Raw genomic sequence first — 22394 nt, 5'->3', positions numbered from 1 at the left:
AGGATTTTGTAAGTAGCACGGAATTCCTAATTTAAAATTTTCTTTTTAGAGGTTACTTTATAGTTTTTAGAGCGCACAACAAGCCGATTACTGGCTTAGGTGTATGTGGCATGGAGTGGATTAGTATCTGCACTCTATTTTTCAACCTAACGCCGTAGCAAGCCCAATAACTTGCGAATGTTCACATCCGCATAATCAGACAGGTTCTCAAAGAAATGAGAACCTAAAGTGGAACTCCTTCTAACTGCTAGTGCGGGACACACACACAGAAGGTGCTCTATAGTCTCTTCTTCTTCGACGTCCTCGCAGCTTCTGCAAAAGCCGTTGCTGGCAACCTTCAGTCTGTCAGAATGTTTTCCCATTAGACTGTGACCTGTCATCACCAGAGAGACGATTTTTTAGGTTTCCGACTGTCAAAAAGTTGTAAAAGTCGAAAACGTCGTATACTTGTATAAAACGTAGAAAAAGTCGCAAACGTCATAAACCTTAATAACTCAGTGTAAAAGTTTGATTTTTAACAAATATTATTGTCACTTATTTGTTGTATATAGAAGAATTTATATGTAAAAAAATTTCGCAATAAAAGTAATATTAAGTTTTTTTTTTAATTTTTGCATTTACATTTTTCACACAATAAATTGGAAATATACGCAAATTTCAAGTCAATTTATAAAGTAACGTTTAAAGATTTTTTTGTGAAGCAAAAAATCAATAAATTATTAGTTTTCATCAATTATATTTAGAAATTGCAATTATTTTGTATCCTTTTGCAAAATTATTTGCTTCTCCCGTTTTAATTTGCTTTTTGAAAGCTGTTGTAAACGACATATGTTAAAAATGCATGACATCTGAGGAAGTGTCAAGTGAAACGGTACATGGAGTGTTAATACTTAAGCCAAAATTTTTAGTTAATCAGATCAGAAACCTAGTTTTTTGGCTAGGTTTACGACGTTTTCGACGTATGTAATATACGTCGGAAATGTATGTCATATACGTCACTGTTTCTGACAGGCCATCTCTGGTCAACACGGACACAATGACAGAGACATCTGTTCTAGCCAATGACAGCAAAGCAGTAGACCTCTTCAAGTCTAGAGTAGGCCACATAGTTTTCGAATGCTCACAGCCCCCTCTTTATGACCATCTATCATTCGTTGCTCTTCGGGCCTGGTCCTGAAAACTTAGCTTACATGTCGCTAGAGGCATTCCCACAGATTTCAGTATCCCTGGAATGTATATCCCTGGGATATCTCTGTGGCCCGGCAACCAGAACAGGTGAATTTTGAACTGTTCAGCCATCTTGTTGAGAGAACTGCGATTGTCGAGGACGGTTTTTGTGTTCAGAAATACATTCTGTCTGAGAAGATATTTATACCAATCGTCGTAATGTCATTTCACCACTTCCTTAATTCTAGATCTTTAGAGTGCACAAAAAGCCCACCTGGTCGTTTAGTTTGGAACCATCCGTATAGAAGTCTATGTAACTTCTGTTATCAGGGATATCATAGTTCCAATTCTATCTTCTCCTATCAGGAATAATGGTACAGTAATTTTTATCAAAAAGCGGCTCAGGTAGGATGTAAGCAGAATGTAGATGGTTCTTCGTAAAAATTGATGGAATTTTTTTTTGAAATAATGTTTTATTTAAAATGTTTTCATTTAAAACTAATAGTCCAACACAAAGAATAACCTGTTGAAATCATAAAACTAGTTTGAGAGCAAAAATGAGAGCGAATAAAAAAAATTTCATCAAAATACTGCAGCTGATTCGGCGAAATTTTTACTATAAAACTAAGATATTCGCAAAGACAACACTTTAAAATCTTTGAAAGATTAGGATCGGCCTATAAATGCTGTGTTGGCAATGTGCTCTAACTTTATGACCAAATGTCACTGCTGGTGGGTTAGTTGATGCACCTAATAGCGACCACAATTTTCAAAAATAAAAAAAAATTGAGGTATCTGTACCAATTTCGCAGTAACAGAAGAATTTAAACAATTTTCGATTTTGAAAAAATGGGTGCGCAATTCTCATTCGATTTTCTTCATGACCTTCAACATACGTGTCTAATATGGTCTGAATCGATTAATAGCTTGATACAGCTCCCTTATAAACCTATCTCCCGATTTTGCTTCTTGAGCCCCTACAAAGCGCAATTCTTATACGAATGTACTGAAATATTACACAATGACTTCGACAATGTTCAGCATTCATTTATGGTCCAAATCAGTCTACAACTTGATATAGCTCCAATAGCATAACAGATCTCATTCAATATTCTTTGTTTGCCTAAAAAGAGATACCGCTCATAGAACTCGACAAATGCGATCCATGGTGGAGGGTATATAAGATTCGGCCCGGCCGAACTTAGCACGCTCTTGCTTGTTTTTGCCTAAGAAGAGATACCGGGAAAATAACTCGACAAATGCGATCCATGGTGGAGGGTATATAAGATTTGGTACGGCCGAACTTAGCACGCTTTTACTTGTTTATGTTGCCATATTCATAAGTTTTTAAAGAATGTTCCCTTAAATGTTGAAGCTTTTCCCATCGAGGAATTAAAGCTTTCTAAAAATAGTTAATTGCTATTTTGTTCCATATGAACACTTTTATTGAAATTTTGACCATTATTGAAATTTTGCTCTACGTGGAAGAAACGTGTACCAATACACATAGTATTGAATTAGGATAACTATCATTTTCAGATGGAGCTATGGAGTTATTATTATGAGACAAATTGGATCTTTCCCGAAATAAATCTTTAAAATTCAATGAATATTTTTCTAAAGACAAAACTTTTAATGAAATTTTCTTCAAAGACAAAATTTTCTATAATTGATTGAGGCATATAAACTTCGCTGGGGCAAAGAACATCATAGTTACCAGTCCCTGGTTCACACTGCCACATGGCTGTCACCCGATCAAAACATGAGAAATCAAATAGATAATGTTGTGATAGATGGAGGACATTCAACCAGAGTGTTAGATGTGCGATCGATCCAAGGGGCAAACATCGATTCGGATCATTACCTTGTTGCAGCAAAGGTTCGCACCCGTCTTAGTGTGGCGAGAAACGGCAACGGCATACTCCACCCAATTGCTCGAAGAAGCACTCCCTGTTCCGATAGAATAGCAGCGCAGTGGCTAACCGTTGCTAACTACATGATAACAGCCGCAAACAACCGTACTTGGATACCACGGACCTATGTTACGAACAGGAGTGTCAAAAAGCTACTGAAGTCAAGAACGCAGGCGACACGCTGATAAGGCGTATGCATCAGCGCGTCTGCGCAAACTGACTAGAAGATCGAATACCCGATGATTGGATGGAGCCCCAGCATTCTATGTCCTATACACAAGAAAGGTGAAAAGACGGTATGTGGCAACTACAGAGGAATAAGTCTCCTCCCCATCGCATACAAGATACTATCGAGTGTACTGTATGAATGATTGATGTCTAAATTTAATGAATTAATTGGGCCCTATCAGTGCGGATTTAGACCTGGTAAAAACACCATAGACCAGATATTTACACTACGCCAACTCCTGGAAGGCCAAGTAAACAAATACCATATTTTCGTTGGCTTCAAAGCCGCCTTCGACAGCCGTTCAAAGGTATTTCCTGCCATGTCTGAGTTTGGTATCCCTCCAAAACTGATACGACCTTGCAGGATGACGCTTGCTGATACACGCTCCCCAGTTAATCTTGATCTCTGTAATATCCTGAATTTTCGAGGGAGTCAGAAACTTTATCTACCGAAACAAATGACAGCAGTTTTGAAATGATACTGGCTAACAGATGCTACTTTAGATTAAGTAAGAAGTTTGGGAGGAAAGCCACCGCTTGGCATACGTAGATCACTCTATAGAAGACACTGATACTTACCGCGCATGGGTACTTGCGAAAGCAGATAAGTAGGTACTGTGAGTGTTTAAGAGAAGGATCTTTAATAAAATATATCGACCAGTCTGCGTTAATGGAGAATATAGGCGTCCATGAACACCAAACTGTATGACAACGATATCGTAGCATAGTTAAACGCATCAAAATACAACGGTTGCTTTGTCTGGGTCATGTTGTCAGAACGAATGAAGAAGCTCCACCGAAGAAGTCTTTTGATGGCGACCATAATAGAACACGCAAAAGAGGAAGATTATAACTTGGGGGTAAGAGATTGGAGAAGTAGTGCAGAAGATCGAGCCGCTTGGAAATCTACTCTACGTTCGGCTAGAGGAATAAATGTTCTGTAATGGCCAACTTAAGTAATGTAGAAACAAAATTTCAATTAATTATTTTCTAAAGACGAAATTTGGCTCAGGCCCGGTTCTCCTCGAATTCTTTTTTCTAAGGACAAAATTCTTCCCAAAGACAAAATTTCAGGGAAAATTCTCTATAGCCAAAATTTGCAAAAGGTCTGGGCCCCCTCTAATATTTTCAATGATTTTTTCTAAAAACTATATTTTAATAAAATTGTATCTAAATATCAAATTACAATAAAATTTTCTTAAAGATAAAGTTTTTCAAATTTTATTCAAAACGAAAGAATATAAATATTTCTTGAAAAATAAACTAAATCTTCTCTTAAGACCTAATTATAAATGAATGTTCTGTTAAGTCGGATTTTATAAATCGATTGAAATTTTATCGGTAGAAACAAATTAATATAAAACAAGACCCAATATCGGTTTATATGGCAGCTATATCAGGTTATGGACCGATTAGGACCATACTTACCACAGTTATTGGACATCATAACAAAACACGTCGTGCAAAATTTCACTCCAATCGGATAAGAATTGCGCACTCTAGAGGCTCAAGAAGTCAAGACCCAAGTTGTTGGATATCATAGCACAGTTGTTGGATATTATAGCAAAACACGTCGTGCAAAATTTCATCCCAATCAGACAAGAATTGCGCACTCTAGAGGCTCAAGAAGTCAAGACCCAAGATCGGTTTATATGGCAGCTATATCAAAACATGGACCGATATGGCCCATTTACAATACCAACCGACCTACACTAATAAGAAGTATTTGTGCAAAATTTCAGGCGGCTAGCTTTACTCCTTCGGAAGTTAGCGTGATTTCGACAGACAGACGGACGGACGGACATGGCAAAATCGATATAAAATGTCGCGACGATCAAGAATATATACTTTCTGGGGTCTCAGACGAATATTTCGAGTAGTTACAAACAGAATGACGAAATTAGTATACCCCCCCTCCTATAGTGAAGGGTATAATTATAAATAAGCAATAAAATTATCTTCTAATGCGGCTCAAATGAAGCGTATTTGGGAGTAGACCATGAATCTTACATCAACATTCGAGACCAACTGTCTAGGGGACGTCTCACCACATAACAACCCCCAAGTAGGACGTATTTGCTCACTATTTGGGCCTTCAAGACAGTGGAGCTCGATATTCATAGTTTTTAGGCCTCATACCCCAAACCGGACATATTTTCTGGCTGGATTTATATGAAAGGTATTTGAGATTAGAAAACGAATTTGATATCTAATATATGAGAATAGAGCACGTTGCTGATATATTTTCTGGGCTTAGTGATTGGGGAACCACCCCACACCTCAAAACACACCTAAATCGGGCATATATGCCACTAAATCAATGTGGGGCTTAAATGAAAGGAATTCGAGGTAGAGCAAGAATTGATAACCGATTTTGGGACCAATTTTCTGGAGGTCCACACCTTTCCCAAAATACCCCACAAACAGCTTTTTTTTACTGACCATCGCAATATGTGGCTCAAACGAAAGGTATTTGAGATCAGAAAACGAATTTGGTGACCAATTTCGGGACCATGTGTTTGGGGGACGCTTCATCCTGTAAACTCCCCCTCAAAACCAATGATATTTTCCAGTGCCAAATGTCTAGGGGACCACCTCACCACCGAAAACATCCCTAAATCAGACATCATGAGAATATCGGGCTGAAATAAAGTATGAATAAAAATCTTTATTCGTAGACCAATAAAGATCATATGGGATTCAGATAAAGGCACTTATATTGTTAAACTGTTTGTCATGCGATATTCAAAGGAAAATTTTGTTCCATATAAAGTCAAAGAAGGCGCAGCCGAGCGGGCCCGGTCCAGCAAGTAGCTCCCATATAAACCGATCTCCCGATATGACTTCTTGAGCCCCTTGAAGCTGCAATTTTTATCCGATTTGGCTGAAATTTTGCATGTGGTCTTCCAACAACTGTGTCAAGTACGATCCAAATCGGTCAAGAACCTGATATAGCTCCCATATAATCCGATCCCCCGATTTGACTTCTTGAGACCCTAGAAGCCTCAATTTTTGTTCGATTAGGCTGACATTTTGGATGCGATGTTACTACTTCCAACAACTGTGCCAAATACGGTTCAAATCATTCTATAACCTGATGTAGCTCCCAGGTACACTGGTCTTTCGATCATCCTTATTCGGTTCCCAGAAGCTTTAATTTTTGCTGGTAGGCAGAAGTTTGGTTTGTAGAATAATCTTATGCCCTTCAACTAAATTAATTTTTGTATTATTTTTAGCAGAATCCATGGTGGTGGATTCTCAAGATTCGACCCGGCCGAATTTAGCACGTTCTTACTTGTTTGTTACACAAATGTTCCGTTTTCTTAAATTAGAGTGTCGAAAAATACTGTTTTTTTTTCATAAGCGCTGATTTTTTACCAAATTAATATTGGGTCATAATTCAATGACCAGATGCTTTATGTTCTACCAATACCAAACCACTTACGCTCGCTTAGCACTCCATTGTAATCGTGAGTAGTGCAAAGGCAAGCGACAACGTAGAATAGCACTTCCATATTTTCTTTTGACAAAAGAAATAGCAAAGTGCTTGCTACTCTCGATCGGTGAGGTTGCTTTTTAGTCCCTTCTTCCGTAATTCTTGTCAAACGAAAAAGCCTTTGCATGAACAAGCCTTTTTGCTTTGCAACTGCAAAGGGACGAAGCCACCAAACACACAAAATTAAATAACAGCTGAATCGTATAGCAATACCAACGAATATAAATACAACAACAAAATCCAACAAAGTGAGTGAAATTAAATTTAAATGAAAGAAAAAGAAAACAAAACACAAGTCAGGTTTGAAAAACTGATTGATTGATCATCGGTGGCTTACATGTGCAACATTGTGAATTAATCTCCAAGTGAGTGCGTATGCGTTTGATTGAACGGCATTGTGCGTGGTCTTGTGATAAATCTGCTATAAGGGAAGTGAACAACGGTCTTTTTCGACAGATCGCTTAAGGTTGTTGTTTATCTCTTTTTGTTACCACCATACGTTAAGGTACGGCAACATCAGTTGATTTTAAGCATTCGTTTTGTTCCTGGTCAAAGTGGAATTGCATCTTAAACCGGTTTAGAGACTTTTGTCCAGAAATAGCTTTGTTTTGTGCCAACATCGTAATTATGTGTGCTATTACCTCGTAACATCACTACCAACGAATTCAGTTTGGACTCGGATGTATATCAAGCCGTTGTTGATCACGCAATAAATAATAATAATAATAATGCAATAAAGCCAAAAAGTACTCATACTTATAAACCCATAACTATAACACAAATACTAAGCCAAACCCCAACTATGGGGACAGTAACAGCCAGTCAGCTGTTTGATTTGAAAATTAGTTAAAAAAAAAACAATAAAAATTTTGTCAAAGTGCTATTTGTAACACACATACTCATATGTATGTATGTATGATCGATGCCCATGCTTATTCATACAAATATTGTGAACATACCTACTTAGAGTAGAAGTACATTGTACTTTGAAATGTGTGCCGTGTGAATGTATGTATGTACGTACATATGACAACACTGCACAATGCAACAGATTCTGTTATTGTCAGCGATTTGAAAACAAAAGAATTTGGGCTGCACTTGCAGCAAAAAAAAATATATATCAATGCATTTTAAAAATCGTTTCCAGAAGTGGTTGGATACTCGTAATTGTTAAGAACTCATTGAAACAAAAGCAGGTGTCATTCTCCATACCCATTAAGTTCATTACACCTTTCTAGTCTAACGCAAGCGGCAAAATGGATTTCCTCTGTCTAGGAATCCCATTACAAGAATTGTGAAACAAAAAAAAAAAAAAACAACAATGAACTAATTTATTGCAGAATGCTTGGTTGGTGCTCAAAGTCCATATATTAGAACATAAATAAACGTTGATACTATAAAGAGCTAACGGAGACCATTTGAGTTTTATTATTAAATAATCGCGATTAAATGTACATTAACTACACTGCGTTGCAAAATTTGCAAAAATAGTTACATTAATATGTACAAGTATACAAAAAAATTCTAAAACTTCGTAAAAAAACACTTATTCAAAGAATTCAAAATACATACATATTTATTACAGGTATATTTCACAAAGATAGTCATAACTCAATTTTATTAACCCTTGCAAATACAATAGAAGACCTTTATGGATAGACTTTTAAGGAATACAATGCAGTTATTAAACATAGCAAACAATTAAGAAAGTATTTGAAGAAAATGGTTGACACCCTCAATCGTTAGCAACAACACGAAATATTGAATTTAGATCATGTTGGTCTCAGTATCTTTCCCAGCAAACCTCAACATCAAAGAGGCAGTAAATGACAGAATATGAAAAAATTGCCCAGAAGTTTATAAAATACATGTTCTCCCTTGAAGATTTCATTACTGAACAAGGGGCAAACTTCTTACTTATCAATTCAAGATTTAAGCTCAATGATAAAGGACCTCCTTTCTATATCCGAGTCCGAACGTTGTATTGCAGGGCGTCACCTTTTTAGGCATGTAAACTTGGCATAGTACCTCACAAATATTGCCAGCTTTAAAAGTTGAAAACCATCGCAAAAACTTCTTTGATACTTTCGCCCAGATTCGACCTCCGCACTATGTTTGCTCAATAAGTTTGCATATATGTAAGTTAAAGCATATTTATGTAGCCTTTGTTTATATAAATGCAACCTTGAGAAATTCATACTAAAGGGTATATAAGAGTCGGCTGGGTAGAATTTATTTTTGTAATGATTCATGCCGGATAAGCATTCTTAAAAATAAAGAAATATGTTATCACCACGTGAGGCAATCATATCTGAATAAAAATCAAAAAACCCAGATATTTTCGGCCTTTTTAAGTGTTTGAGTTGCACATTAATTTTCATAGAAATTAATTTACAAAGTCTATTCGCGCTGAAAAATTTGACTGAATTTCAGTTCCACTGACTCACTCAGATTTCTAAAATTATTTTAAATTTTTGAAAACTTCTGAGACAACCATATTCAAGAACGTCATTGAAAAATTGGTAAGGTAAAGCAAAACTATGTCGCAGTTAACTATATTATGGTACACTGAAAAAAAAAGTTGGCCGAAAATTTAAGATTTTTAATTATTATTTGTTGGAGTTAGCTCGGCTTGAGTTCATATGTGTAGAAATTAAAAATCTGATGTTTTTGTTTTATAATTCTTTATAATATCTATCTCTTGATTTTCCAATATTCCGAAACATCGTCGATGTTGGACCGATAGGTAATGGATCGATACTTAACATGTATGTGAAAAATTGCAGACAAATCGCATAATAATTGCGCTCTCTAGAGGCTCAAGAATTCAAGATCCGAGATCGGTTTATTAGGGGCTATATCTAAATATGCACCAATATGGCCCATTTGCAATCCGAACTGACCTACACTAATAAGAAGTATTTGCGCAAAATTTCAAGCGCCTAGCTTTTTTCCTTCGAAAGCTAGCGTGCTTTCCACAGATGGAATGATGGACGGACATGGCTAAATAGAATCAGGAAGGGCTAGAAGTATTCGTAACAATGGGTCTAGCTCTTCTCCTTCTTGTGGTTGCAAACAAAATGCTCCGTCCCGAGAAAATTACATCGACTTCGACTCCGGATAAAATAGAAACAAGTAAAAGCGTGCTAAGTTCGGCCGGGCCGAATTTGTCGAGTTCCTTTCCCGGCGTCTCTTTTTCGGCAAAAAAGGATAAAAGAAAAGATTTGCTCTGCTTTTAGAGCGATATCAAGATATGGTCCGGTTCGGACCACAATTAAAGTATATATTGGAGACCTGTTTTAAATGTCAGCCAATTCGAATAAGAATTGCGCCCTTTGGGGGCTCAAGAAGTAAAATAGAGAGATGGATTTATATGGGAGCTGTATCAGTCTTGGACCGATTCAGACCATAATAAACACGTATGTTCATGGTCATGAGAGGATCCTTCGTAAAATTTCAGGCAAATCGGATAATAATTGTGATCTCTAGAGGCTCAAGAAGTCAAGATCCCAGATCGGTTTATATGGCAACTATATCAGGTTATGAACCGATTTAGCACTGTTTTGAAAGTCACAATAATAAAATACGTCATGCAAAATTTCAGCCAAATCGGATAGGAATTGCGCCCTCTAGAAGCTGAAGGTTTATATGGCAGCTATATCAGGTTATTGACCGATTTGAACCTAATTTAGCACAGTTGCTGGAAGTCATAGCGAAACACGTCGCGCAAAATTTCATTCCAATCGGATAAGAATTGCGCCATCTAGATGCTCCAGAAGTTAAGACTCAAGATGGGTTTATATGACAGCTATATAAAAACATGGACGGATATGGCCCATTCCCAACCGACCTACACAAATAAGAAGTATTTGTGCAAATTTTCAAGCTAGATGGCTAGATCGACATAAAATGTCAAGATGATCAAGAATATATATACTTTATGGAATATAGAATATATATACTTTATATTTATGAATATTTCGAGTAGTTACAAACAGAATGACGAAATTAGTATACCCCCATCCTACGGTGGAGGTTTTAAAAATTGTTTCAGCAAAAAAATTATATTCAAAGAAAACAAAAAACAATAATTTTCTTTGATATTTTATTTTAGAAAAGTGTCATTGAAACTTTATCTCTGGAAAAATTTTATTGAAATATTGTCTTATGAAAAGTTCATTAAAATTTTGTTTTTAAAAAAGATTTCATTAAAATTTTGTCTTTAGAAAAATTTCATTGAAATTATGACGTTAGAAAGAATTTTATTGCAATTATGTTTCTAGAGAAATTTCTTTTTAAATTCGTTTTCCGAAAGGATTTGATTGAAGTTAAGTCTGAAATTTTATATTTAGAAATATTTTATTGAAATTTTGTCTTTTGAGAAAATTTGTCAAAATTTTTTCTTTAGAAAAAGTTCCATTGAAATTTCATCCTTAAAAAAGACCTCATTGAAATTTTGTCTTTAAAGAAAATTTCATCGAAATTTTTGCCTTTAAAAATGTAAAAGTGTAATTTTGTGCTTTGAAAAAACAAAATAAAAAATTTATTTCGTCTTTAAAAGATTTGATTGAAAAATTCCATAAAAAATATCATTAAGATTTTTCTTAATAAAACATTTCATTGAAATTATGTATTTGGAAAAATTGCATTCAAATTTTGTCAAGAAAAAAATTTCATTGAATTTTGTATCTCAGGACAAAAATTGTTTAATTATTTTAGTGAAAATTTCACTTTTAGTTTTTCCATATTTGCAAATATTAAAAACTTGCATACTCTTTTTGAATAAGCTCAGTTTTCGAACAGTTTGAAAGCCCAGTTTATGAGAAAGCTGGTCCATCATCTTAGAAACGTACGTATAGTATGAAATAATTTATAAGTTCATAGGTCAGGATTTTTTTTTGGATATTTTAAAATCAATTTTACCCAATATGGCCACTAGGCAGCAAACGACCCACATTAATAAGAAGTATCTCATTCGTACACAGTATCGTGATTTCGACCACCTATTGAACGACCGACCGGTTAGAGTTGTTAGATTGACTTAGAATGTTTATGCTTTGTAGAGTCGAATCATTTATGCTTTGTACGGTTGAAGATAAATATTTAAAGGTATTGTTAAGGAAGTTATGAGATTTGGGGAAAAGCACATTATAGGGGGCACCCACCTAGTTTTCAGCCTATGAGTACGAATCTGAAGTCCATTTCTGGGGCAAAAGCATCTGGACCCCCCTAGGGACCAAAAATGCGTGCTCCCTATTGCTGACGTTGGCGCTATCCCGGGTTTACCCCGTGGTTGTCGCAAGGTGACGCTGCAGGTGATCTACTCTTTTACACCTTTCATTTGATCCCTATATTGCCTAGGATTTGTGGGGTTACAAACCCTCAATACTTCGTAGGTCCTTCCCGGGTCCAATTTTTAGACTTCTTTTTACATATTCGTAATTTACTCACTAATATACTTCATTTGATACCCATATTGCCTATATTGGAGCACCTCACCCCCATTCTTTAGTGGTGGGTATAAAACATAGCATTTTTAAGAACCCGGAGTAGAGCAAAAAATAGATATGGTCAGATCCAATCACATCTGGCATCAGATATAATTGGATCAATTTATATCTAATTATATAAAGGAGATAGAATTCTGTAAAATTTGATCCCAAATTCGTCCCGAATTTTCAATTTACTAAGGGTATCACAATAGTAGTTCATATTTTTTGTGCACAAAGTACTGATCTCATTTTCGAAAATTGGCTTAAAATTTTAAATTTTCTGCGTAGCATTTTCGTATGACTCTTATCATCATGGATGAATATTGCGGAAACGATACTGATTTAGATATATTTATCCCATATATAGGAATCGCCCGATTTTCACTTCCGAAGCTGTAGCAGAAATAAACCGATATTCTCAAAATTTTTCACAATGATATCTTTTCTTTGTCCACCACTTCACCTGTAAAATGTGGTCGTAACAGGCTTTGATTCATTTTATTGGGATTACGTTTATAAGACTTCTAAATAAAATTTGGATTTAAGAAAATATATGAAACAAACATCTCAAAGAAAACTCTATTAATAAATTTTTAATGTCGTCGTGTGCAGTTTTAATAATAATATAAATTATGGGTTCGAATTTTCATTTGCATTTGCACAAGTTATGCATAACGCACTGCTCAGACATCTCCTTATTGAATTAATCTAATTATGTCTTTTACGCAGACGACACCGCTATTTATTCTTGGGGCGTCGAACCGCATCATATTTTGATTGGACTGCAACAGTCCCTTGATGGCATCTACAGGTTCTTTAAGAAATGGAAAATTAAACTAAACACAGGGAAATCTCAAGAAATTTTTTTCACAAGAAAGAGAACGCTTCTAAGCAGAAACTTAGAAACGAATGGCATCGCTATTCCATGGTCAGACAGTGTAAAATATTTGGATGTCCCATTGCACAAAAGCTTGACTTTTGAGGGATCAATCATACTTCCAACATAAGAAAGAAATTTAATGTTCCAGTAAGGATGCTATACCCTATTATCAACATAAATTCGTACCTAAGCTCCGAAAACAAACTGATTGTTGTGAAAACCCTTTTCCAATCCATAGTACTGTACGCCAATCCAGTATGGGGAGTTTGTGCTGAATCCCATGTCCCAAAAATACAGGTTTCCCAGAATAAATTATTGAAAATGATGACGAATTTACTCCGACACTATTCAACCAGAAGACTACATGGATTATGTGATATATATACGATGCGAATAAGAATCGATGACATGAGTCTAAAATGTCAACTTAACTGTGCTTATGCAGAGAATCCATGTTTTAGAAATATTTTAGCCATGCCCTTCTTTCAAACCTTTTTTCACGGATAGGTTTTTTATTTACTATTAACTTTTGAAGGTTTTTTGTTATTTCAACATTTTCGTTCTAATTTACTCTTCCCTTTAGTGCCAAAGTATCAACGATAACATACAATAATAACTATAAAGACATTGATATAAGGTTTGCAAGCCAATTATATATTGAGATGCATTTATATAGATTTTGTAAATATGTTTTTTTAAATAAACCAAAATTAATAAAAAAAAATGCGGTACATTTAGTTGATAATATTTGCCCAAAAAGTAATTGCGGAAGTTTTTAAAAGAAATAAAGAATGCAATTACAGAGTCAAAAAATTTGTCAACGCCGACTATATGAAAAATCCGCAATTACCTTTTTGGCAACCCAATACTTTAATAAACTACACGCAATAATATCTGTTGAAGTTGGGATAATCAAGCAAGTCAGATAGAAAAAATTCAAAATAGTTTAAAAAAATTCCCTTATACAGGGTGGCTGATGAATATTGCTACAATGATGAATATTGCTACATTTTTTTTTCGGTGTATGGAATACATTTTTCTTTTATTCATGTTAAATTAAATTATTAAATTAATTATTAAATTATTATTAATTAAATTAATTAATTAATTAATTAAATTAATTATTAAATTATTATTATTAAATAGAAAAAAAGTTATTACATTTTTTTTTGGTAGCGGCTTTCATCAGCCACCCTGTATACCCACAAAATAGAAGAAAGAAAAATAATATCACCTAATTTCCAAACCACATATTGAAGGGTCTGAAGGGAGGCACATTTCAAGATATTGAACACATCGATAATATTCTTGATGTTAACTTTATCGAAAATCCATAGACCAAAATAAGCAACCAAATAAGTAACGTGATAATGGAAATAATTTTGGTGATAACGTTGTTATTTGACTTTTTCAAATTAGATGTTAGCATGAGTCGCATATGCGTTTTTAATATTCTTCCTAAACCATATAATTTTTCATTTAAAGGGGAATGTGCAACAATATGCATGGTAGATAAGGATTTCATTGATGTCTGTGACGCTCGTAATGGATGCTATGATAGATTTTGACAAATATATATAAGTACGTAATATGACCGTAGCTCAGAGGTTAGCATGCCCGCCTTTGACTGGTTCAAAACTGGGTTCAAAACACGGCAAAAACATCAGAAAAAATTTTCAGTGGTTGTTATTCCCTTACAAATGCTGACGACATTTGTAAGGTATCCAGCAATGTTCAGAAGGTCCCTTATTATTGAGCTTAAACTTTTGTCAGACAGCAGTCATTGATATAAGAGAAGTCTCCTAGATGTTCCTTAATGGAATGTGCATGGGTAAATTTGCAGTCTATACGAAATAAACCCCTAAAGAAATAGTAAAACATACCCCGAAACTAGTTCCATACATTCTGGGCTTATTGCGTAGTGAAATAAGTCCAAAGGTGTACTTCAATGTCTTAGCCAGATTGCGTTTTTATAATACTATATATTATTATTATATATATATTACGGGTGATTAATCTTCAATTAATCATAGGTGAAAAATCTTCAATCGGAAGATTGCTGTATATAGATATATTGGTCTATGGGCCTTATATAGGACCAAGACCCTTAATCGAGAGAGATATATATGAATTGCAGCTATGTATAGGGGACTAAAAAACTGCTCATTATCTTAATTGTTGAAGACTGTAGCGTGATTTCAACAGACAGACAGCCGAACATAGCTAGATTGTCTTGAATTCTTAAGACCCCCAAGAATATACACATTTTATATTAATTCATTTATTATTGGTTTCTTTGGCATATAATTTCCTTACAGACTAGGTAGAGTAAGGTTAGGTTGAAAAGAGGGTGCGCATATTAATCCGTCCATGCCACTGTGGCATACACTTAAGCCAGTAATCGACCTGTTGTGCGCTCTAAATACTAAAAAGTAACCTCGAAAAGGAAAGTCTATTCAAATGTTGCTCAATGATATGGGGCCTCTTTTATATGCCAAGTCCGAAAGGCGTGCCGCTTAGCAACTGCACTTGTTAAAAAAGTTTTAACATGGCTGGATACCTTACAAATGTCGCCAGCAATTGCAAGTGGATAACCACCGATTAAAATTTTTTTTCTGATGTTCACGCCGGTACATGCTAACCTCTGTGCCACGGTGGTCTCCTTTAAGAAAATATACACTAATTATTGAAAATTTCAATCAAATCTTGTTGTAAAGTATAATTTAAAGTTAATTTTTGAAGTGCAGAATTCTATATGTGGCTTAATTTTTTTTGCAATTTAAGATAATTTTAAGTGCAGAATTCTACATGTTTGACTTAATTGAATTTACATAACAATAAACCTGTGTAAATATTGTAGATTATGACAAGCATAGTAAGTTCGGTGAAGTAATAATTCTGGAGAATTAATGGCATTATTAATTAATTCAAATATTAAGAGGACAGAATGAACTTTTCGTCTTTGCTCTCTAGGGTTTGTTATTTCAATAAACATTTAGTTATGTATGTGCACAAACTAGTAACGGGAACGATTTTAAAGAATTTTTGCCAAAAGCACATTGAATATGTTCTATACGAAAAGTTAGCCCATATCTAATGGATTCCAATTTATTGAAGTTTATTATAGTTTCAGCATTTAGCTGAATATATTCACCAAGTTTGAAATTAGATGAAATAGAATGGCGCGATTTGTGATATGAAATATGAAAACATGCGCCATTTGTTTAAATTATTTAGATCAGACTATAGAAAAACTTTCAAATCATCCGTGTAATGGCTCGTCCTATGTTTATTTTTGACAGTGGAAAACACATCTTTATCAAGATCTATTATCCAAACAAGTAAAAAAATATTTCGCGAAAAGTGAACATAGCACGAACATGCTTAAAGAGGGCATTGCGATCTGGTAAAGTTAATACGCTCCGACTATTGGCACATGCCGAACATAGCAGTACTTACCTTACTAGTGAAAAATGGGAAAACCCGCAGTATATCGATACGACACTATAGAGGTGTTTTATTTATCCATTAAGAGGATTTTCTCGCTTAGTCTGTATGGAGAAAAATGCTTACTTAGCGGCTTGGCTTATCCCCGCCTATATCGCCGTTTATTAAAACATATGGTGTCAAAATTCAATCGGAATGACAAAACTTAGAAAACAGAGGAAGAACGCAACATATTTGTTCAATGACTAAACGTTTTGGAATGCGAAATTGGTAAGGATTTCGATAGAATCACATTCGTGAACTCCAAGAAACATTTATTTGAAGTTAACATGATTTATTTTTTGTTTTGTTGACATTAAAATATTTTGGATGTGTGTAAGTGTTGCCAACGTCTAAATACAACGCATTCAGCGGAAAAGCGTTTTATATATCCATAAGCTGGCGAATCCGCTACATTGGTAAATATTTGAACACAACCCATATGTATCTAATTTAATTTTTTCCAATGCCTAATCCCAATCTCTATACTAGATGTAAAGTGAATTACATATATCATTTGTGTAAGTTTCATCACCCATCATTTTCGTCTAGTCATCAATACGGCAGATGACACATATATTTGAGCCACTGTAAAGGGTCGCATATATTAACATATAATAAAAACGGAATACTGTTCCAAAGAGATTGTAAAAATGCGCCAATAAGCGATGTTTACACTTATTATTTATTTAATACGAGAGTTCTGAATTGATTGCTTTAAATCAATTGGAAAAATTAAAACAATACATAATATACGCATATATTATAAAAATACTCGCATATTGTATTGAATGTGTGAATGTATGTATATATGTAAACACAAATGAGCGATATGATTACTTTCAGATGTATTTAGCACCTTAAGTAGGATTGAAACTGTAATAAAACTGATTTGTGAATTTCCGCACTTGAAGTGTGATAGCGTGCTTAAAATGTTTCATTATTAATTTTTAAGCTTTGAAGTCGCTTTAGGACGGCCATATCTCAACATCACAATATCATAGCATGTGAATGTTATTATATTTATACCCTACACCATTACTGTGGTACAGGGTATTATAACTTAGTGAATTAGTTTGTAACACTCAAAAGAAAGAGAGATAGATCCATTGATATGTATACCGATCGACTCAGAATCACTTTCTGATTCGATTTAGCTATGCCCGTCTGTCTGTCTGTCCATGTTAATTTGTATACCAACTACAGGTCGCAATTTTCATCCGATCATCTTCAAATTTGGTATGGGCATGTTTTTCAGCCTAGAGACGAAGCCTATTGAAATTGGAAAAATCGGTTCAGATTTGGATATAGCTCCCATATATATGTTTTTCCGATTTGCTATTATAATGCAAGAAAATGGTCATTTGTTAACAGATTCTCTTGAAATTTGTAAGGAAGGATTTTCTCAAGACTCTCGACAATACTGGTGAATTTCATAGAAATCGGTTCAGATTTAGATATAGCTATATTCACTCCTAAAGCCACTGCAAGCGCATTTTTTGATCAATCTTGCCAAAATTTTCCACAACGCTTTTTTTGACAAGTACGACATTATCTGAGAAGTTTGCTCGAAATCGGTTTGGAATTAGATGTAGCTCCTTGATATATGTTCGTCAAATTTTGGGTAATTTCCAATAATGTTGTCATTTGTGAACCGTAGTTATTACAGTTTGATCATGTTTGCTCGAAATGTGATACGGTTTGTTTAATAACCCACCTGAAAACATCCGGCGAGGCCCATCAAAATTGTTTCAGAATTAGACATAGCTCCCACTTTAAACCTATAGAGTTAGTGTAGGGTATTATAAAGTCGGCACCGCCCGACTTTTGCGTTTCCTTACTGGGTTTATTTACATAAGCCTCGCTTTACAATTCCAGTTGTAAATAAACTTTATTTTTGTTAAATACAAAGCCAAGACTTGGGCAAACTACTATGTCAAGCTCTTTATGAAGAAACGAAGTGATTTGCAAAGTTTAGTTACAAGGCCACCGTAGCGCAGAGGTAAGCATGTCCGCCTATGACGCTGAATGCCTGGGTTCGAATCCAGGCGAGACCAGAAAAATTTTCAGCGGTGGTTTTCCCCTCCTAATGCTGGCAACATTTGTGAGATACTATACCATGTAAAACTTCTCTCCAAACAGGTGTCGCACTGCGGCACGCCGTTCGGACTCGGCTATAAAAAGGAGGCCCCAATCATTGAGCCTCAACTTGAATCGGACTGCACTCATTGATATGTGAGAAGTTTGCCCCTATTCCTTAGTGGAATGTTCATGGGCAAAATTTGCATTTGCAGTTACAATAAACTACACCTAAGAATTTATTTTACTTTTTTTTAATTTTGCTAGGTTAAAGAGAATTTTACTATTACAAAGTTAGGAACGCGCCCTTCTGGTTAAATGTTGGGTTAATTATCGTAGATCACCAAGCTGCTGGCATAAACGTTTCAATCAAGGGATCGTTATCTCTAAGTTTTCGTAATTTAGAATAGAGCTTTATGGTTTATCCCAAAGTCGTATTGTTAACACAAAAAAAAAAAGTAACTGTTAAAAGAAAAGTTAAAAATGCGTCACTTCGCATTACTAAAAAGAACTGTGGAATAAAATATGTTGTGGTATATGACAAATTTTTGAATAGTGTTTATGGAAGTTTTACAAACAAAGGTGCAGGGTTGATGGATCAATAAGTGCCCTAGGCATGAAGTTGCATTTTCCAACCTTTTTTGCCTATTTGTGAACGCCTGCACCTACAGTGGTGGTCATTTAATTAGGTACAAATTGAACACATTATGTTTCATTAGTAATCCCTTATTTTATGTTTCCTAATCATAACATAACATGTATATCATGGGAATGGCTTTTTGACTTTTTTCCTTAAAAATTATTTCCTTTGGCACGAATTAGTGCCTATTAACGACTAAAACTTTGAAACTATATTTTTGTGAAAATTTAAAATTTGTCTTTCTTTTTTAATCATACAAGTCCAAAACGGAAAATTGCGTCATGTCTTATAACTTTCACGAAAAGCACCATAACCTATGAAAAAAATGAGATATTGATCGTAAAAAACAGTGGGATCCACATTAATTAGGCTCTTAGTTTTGAAAAATTTACGTTTTATTGAAATTAAATGACAAAAATTATAATTTTTCATTAGCAATCTCATCAATCATGATCAGGAAAACGTTTATATAAAAAAAATATAGGCGAAAAAGGCATGGAAATATTTCATCGAATTTTTGCTTGCACAACGAATTTGGGACACTTTTGTTTTTCATGTATTAAGTAAATAGAGGCTTTATTTGTGTAACTTAATTTGGTTCTTCGGATTGTTCTTAAAAGGTTCTTAGGGCTCAGTTAACTCTAATAACTAGTTGGGTAACCCTATCATGGAAGTAAGTGAATATTTCCCCATGAACATTCCACTAAGGAACTGGAGCAAACTTTTCACATATCAATGAGTGCTGTCCGATTCAAATTTTTAGCTCAATGATAAGGGGCTTACTTCTTAAAGCCGAGTCCGAACGGCGTGCCACATTGCGACACCTCTTTGGGGAAAAGTTTAAACGTGGCATAGTACCTCGCAAATGTCGCCAGCACTAGGAGATAACCACCGTTGAACAATTTTTTTGATTTTCTCGCCAGGATTTGAACCCAGGCGTTCAGTGTCACAGGCGAACATGCTCACCTCTGTGCTACGGTGGTCTCCTTTCGCAGAAGTATTGCTCTTCAACTTGGGGGAAGGGTAGCAACTAACTTTTATATCGAACTTGAGAGATATTTAACCAAAATTCTTGTGTATTTTGTAATAACTCATCCGAATTTCAACTTTTTCTGCTCCCCAAAGCTTCCGAGAGTTTTTTGATGGGCTTGAATACGGTGATCTGAGAGGATCAGACATTAGTGCAATAAATCTATGTTTTATTAGAAAAATAAGAGTTTAACTCCTCTGGAGTATTATAATCCATAACAGCGAATTATGTTGGCATGAATCACAAATGCTTTCATTGCTTAGCAGTTACATCTCCATGGAAATGATGAATCATTCTTTGAGTATTCTTACGTTTAAGAACCACAAAATGAAAAAGCACCCCATTTGTTGCCTCCAGGGTCAAGTTTTTTGATTGGAGGAAGTCGTATGTAAATGATGTAATGACTGGTAAAAGTCAAACAAGAAACTTGACACTCAGTATATTTTAAAGGTCATAAATCCTGATGGTATGGTATGCTGTGATTTCTAAAACTAAGAATTCTCAAAGAATGGATAAACATTTCCACAGAAATGTAACGTAATATACAACGAAACAAGCTCAAAGCTGTCGTCCCGCTGGGCAGCCTTCATCTTTCCTCTAGTGCATTGAAATCCCAACCCCATGTCAATCAACCTGTGTGGGTGAAAACCGGTTTAGTTTAACCAGATCCCAAACATTTGCAATGCACGCTGGAACTCTCGTGCCATTCTAGCTCTTCTTGCTTTTATTTTGATGTCTGAAACTCGGAATAGGTTGCGTAAAATCTGTTCATTCATTTCTTACGTATGGGCTACTTATTGGTTTAGTAGTCAATTGTTTCGCGCTTAAGATTTTGAAGAACTGTACGTAGCTTTGAATGACTACCCAAAACCTCTGTGTAATGCATGAAGACACTCTGGAAAAAAGGTGAACATCCCATCAACATTGCCCGAAGCAACCAGAGCGTGCGATCAAAGTTGTGCAAGACTTATATAACGCTTGCCTCAGCAATGACAACCTCCCACTAAGATTCATCCTCTCCAATGGCAACGTAAATATTTAACTTTCTGGAGTGTTTGATGATGTTACATATATGTGGCTCTAAACCTAGTTTTCCATTATATAACTGTCTACACTCACTTAAAAATTGTCCAAAATACCGAAATAAAAATTTTATAATCATTTTGTGCGTGAGGGTTTTTTTTATCGAATCACACTAAATGTAAGGTTTAAAGTTCTTATCTTAAATAAAAACTCATCAAGATATGATAGAGGGATATAAGATTATAAAAAGTCAGCACCCTAATGTATACAACAAAAAATATACGAAGAAAACTGCTGAGTTCGACATAAAAATGTATGGTAATCTTCCATCTAATATTTGCTGGGGCAACTAATTAAAGGCACTTGTGTTTCCATGTATTAAGTTAAAAAGGGGATAATGTGTGTGACTAAAATAAAAGTGTGTGATAATGTGTGTGACTAATGATAAAGAAAAACTAATATAAGTTTTTCGGATTGTTCTTCAGATTCTTAAAGCTAATAATTAGTCAACTTGAGGGAAGGTTTGCAACTAACTTTTTTAGCTTATAACTCGTTTGAAATTCAACTTGTTCTCCTCCCTAAAGCTCTCTCGACATCTTCCGATTGTTTTTTATGGGATTTATAGTGGGATGATCGGAGAGAAACATACCAATAAAACTACACTCGAGGAAATTTGTTAGAAAAAACAGGATAATATTTGCTGAAGCAGCAGAAAGTCTGCTGAAAATAGGACAGCACTAACTTGTTGTTAAAACAGCAAACATTTTTAGCTCTTTTTAAATTTTAAACATTTAAAAAAAGATCCACATTGTCCTACATTTTTCAAAAAATTTTATACTTCATCTTATCTTTCAATTTTACAAGCATGTAACGTAAAATTAGTCCAATTTTTTTACAATTTGCTAATTTTTGATCTATCATGTTTACGCTTTTTAACATAAAATAACTCCTCAAATTTGC

The 22394-nt window shown here is 34.9% G+C and overlaps 1 protein-coding gene across 2 annotated transcripts in view; it reads left to right on the top strand.

The window, feature by feature from the left end:
- The first annotated feature begins 6823 nt into the window (after window positions 1–6823).
- Window positions 6824–22394, top strand: part of LOC106086902 (ATP-binding cassette sub-family G member 4) — a 96414-nt gene continuing 80843 nt past the window's right edge. Inside the window, exon 1 of one of the 2 annotated variants that reach the window (XM_059366124.1) lies at window positions 6824–7052. The gene's annotated coding sequence lies outside the window, so the exon portion shown is untranslated. Of the gene's footprint in view, window positions 7053–7075; window positions 7310–22394 lie in introns of those variants that run through there. The other variant, XM_059366125.1, reaches the window with a different exon arrangement.

The sequence above is a fragment of the Stomoxys calcitrans genome, chromosome 3 (assembly GCF_963082655.1).
Source record: "Stomoxys calcitrans chromosome 3, idStoCalc2.1, whole genome shotgun sequence".
In the NCBI taxonomy this organism is placed as follows: Eukaryota; Metazoa; Arthropoda; class Insecta; order Diptera; family Muscidae; genus Stomoxys; species Stomoxys calcitrans.
This window is presented reverse-complemented; position numbering and strand designations above follow the sequence as displayed.